Here is a 1,787-nt window from a genome sequence, read left to right on the forward strand (position 1 = left end):
AATTCAGAAGTAAACATTCTGAAGGCAGATCAATTTGCCAGGTATGTACACCTTAATCAATGAAATGATATTGTTTTTATCCAATCTGGAGTGCCAGTGGGAAGCAGCCTTTGACTTTCCTGGTTCAGTATACTGTTTCCTTCAACAGTTTGATTTTCTCTTATTTTTCTTTCAGTTTTCTTGTCTATGTTTCTCCATATTTCCCCACATTTTAACGTATTATTATTCATTTTTTTAACTTTGAACATTTCCAATTTTTCAAATATCTTTTTCTGTTATTGTATCATTTTGAACTTTTCTCCATTTTGAAAGATTTGTGTGCATTGTATATGGTTGTGTTTTCTCACTGTGAATAGATTTGAAAATATACATATATTCATATTAACAATACATTCAAATGACTGCTTTCCTCTTAGCCTGTTTGTAGTTAAGCCTTGGTTTGACAAAGGTGGGATATAATTATCCGTGGGATTCAGTTGTTTTGATGTTACCTTTGATTGTTTGCTTGCACAGAGTTTTTATCCCCTTATTGAAACTTCTTCAGTCTCTTCCCTAATAGCCAGATTTTCCTATTTCTTCTTCCTTAATTTTTTATTTCTCCTTCTTTACAGCAAACTTCCATATCCGAGGGATCTTTCTTTACTAGGACCTGGACAGGTCCCTCCCTTTGTCCTGAGTCCTGTCTTAATACTCCCGGGGCTGCTGCAGGGAGTCTGCTTGCTGAGTGCCAGATGCCAGTCATAGCAGTCCTTGCCCTTGAGGCTTTTCTTAGTCAAGGCTGGACACTTCATGTAGGAGGCATCTTTGATTTCCTGAGCCCCACAGCTTGGCTGCCTCCTCAGCCATGGGCTTCTCCCTGCCTTCGTCCAGCTAGATGAGCACTTGGACATCTTCTCTGAGGTCTAACTGCATCTCCACCAAGATGATGGGAGCTTTGGGGCAGTGGCACTAGATATCTGCAACCCCTTCTCACTGACGTTTTGAAAAGAGGTGGGGCTCACCACACTGAAACAGAGCTGTAAGATGTCTGCGTTGGTACAGCACAGGCCCTCAGCTTGTCAAACTCATCCTGTCCTGCTGGGTCACTGAGCTGGAGTCTCACAGGCTCACTGACACCACACCAAGAAGTTGTTCAAGGCAGTGGGGATGTATGTACTTGGTGGGGTAGCTTTTGGTGGTGTAGCTCCCACCAGGCTGGTCTTGCCAACCATGCCATCGCCTACCAGCGAGCACTGGACACCGTGCTTCTTGGCGTTAGCAGTGCCCTGCCCAACTTCTGCCCTTTGCCCTGGGCCCCAGCTCTCAGCTCCCAGCTCTATTACTGGGTCACAGTGGCCAGACAGCATGGGCACCAGTACTGTGGGACCATTACTCCTCAGCTGGGCACAGACCAGAGGCCACCTCTGGGGCAGCTCTACCCCCAGCTGCAAGGTGGCCCAAAATGCAAGTTTTAAAAAAATTACTATAAGATTCTTGAGAAAAATCTTTACTGACACTTTGAGGAAGCTTTCTTATTTTTTAGTTAGTTTTTTTCCCTTCGGCATGATCCTTCTCTCTGAGCCAAGGCTCATGCTGCGGTCTCATGCCTCAGCAGCAAAAGTCCAGTAGATTTTAACTTCCAATAGTTCTCTTTCTAACTGTATGTATCTGCTTCTCTCTATCTCCATGGGATATGTCCTGTTTATCTGTACAAAAGAGTACATGGACTTGTTTCCCCAGTTTGGAAGCAAGATTTGCTGATCTAAGATGTCTTAGTCATTTTAATGTATAAATGCTTCATTTTTCTG

The 1,787-nt window shown here is 43.6% G+C and overlaps 1 pseudogene; it reads right to left on the bottom strand.

The window, feature by feature from the left end:
* Positions 1-642: 642 nt before the first annotated feature.
* Positions 643-1,346, bottom strand: LOC144366956 (rho-related GTP-binding protein RhoU pseudogene; annotated as a pseudogene).
* Positions 1,347-1,787: the final 441 nt, after the last annotated feature.

Source organism: Ictidomys tridecemlineatus, chromosome 1 (genome assembly GCF_052094955.1).
Source record: "Ictidomys tridecemlineatus isolate mIctTri1 chromosome 1, mIctTri1.hap1, whole genome shotgun sequence".
Taxonomy (NCBI): Eukaryota; Metazoa; Chordata; class Mammalia; order Rodentia; family Sciuridae; genus Ictidomys; species Ictidomys tridecemlineatus.